This window comes from Poecilia latipinna, unplaced genomic scaffold (genome assembly GCF_001443285.1).
Source record: "Poecilia latipinna isolate Pla-1442-1.1 unplaced genomic scaffold, P_latipinna-1.0 Scaffold2379, whole genome shotgun sequence".
NCBI classification, from domain to species: Eukaryota; Metazoa; Chordata; class Actinopteri; order Cyprinodontiformes; family Poeciliidae; genus Poecilia; species Poecilia latipinna.
In genome coordinates, this window is record NW_015114995.1 from 88,213 (window position 1) to 88,999 (window position 787).

A 787-nucleotide genomic window follows, 5' to 3' on the forward strand; every position below is an offset into this window, starting at 1 on the left:
TGTGTGATGGTCTCGTGCCATCCCTAAAAACATTTGCCCATATTGCTCATATAAGAAACCACCACCACTGTCTGCACCATTAAACATAGCAATTGAGGCAATGCCCTGACGGTAAATAACGCTCAACTACGAACACTGACCAAGGAGCAACAAGCAAGAAGTAACCAAACAGAAGGCGCTCATCGTGACTGTTTTCACTCTCTATCCCAGTACATGAAGCCAGGTAGTCTGACACCATGGCAGACATTACAGCTGCCACTTTGAACAAAAACAATCAAAGAATATGTGCATGCTCTGCGTGTTCTTTTGTTCTTGTGTTTTAGTTATTTGTTAATTTAAATATCAACATACATAATTAAATTAAATAATGATGCAGTGTACACAGAGCATTACAAGAACAAAGAACGGGTGTTCTGTCAGGTCAGATTACGGTGTTCTGTCAGATCAGCATACGTTGTCAGATAGTCATACGCTTAGCTCAGGCATGTATACGCTGTCATTACCATATGATTTTATTTAATCAGCAACATAGAATCATGACGTAGATCGTCATACACTTTGTTATTAACAGTTGTATGGCATCCTGACTTAGCGGTTAAGTGAGTTTTACACGGGCGTGTGTTGTAGCTTACTTCAGCTGCAGCCAGACCTGCTTTAAATACACTTTGAAACCATGACAACGCATGTATATCTATCTAGTTATCATATTATGTCATATTCTAAACAATTTAATGACTTATTTTCGTCATAACTTTTTACTTATACTGACAACTCCACTGACGGTCGG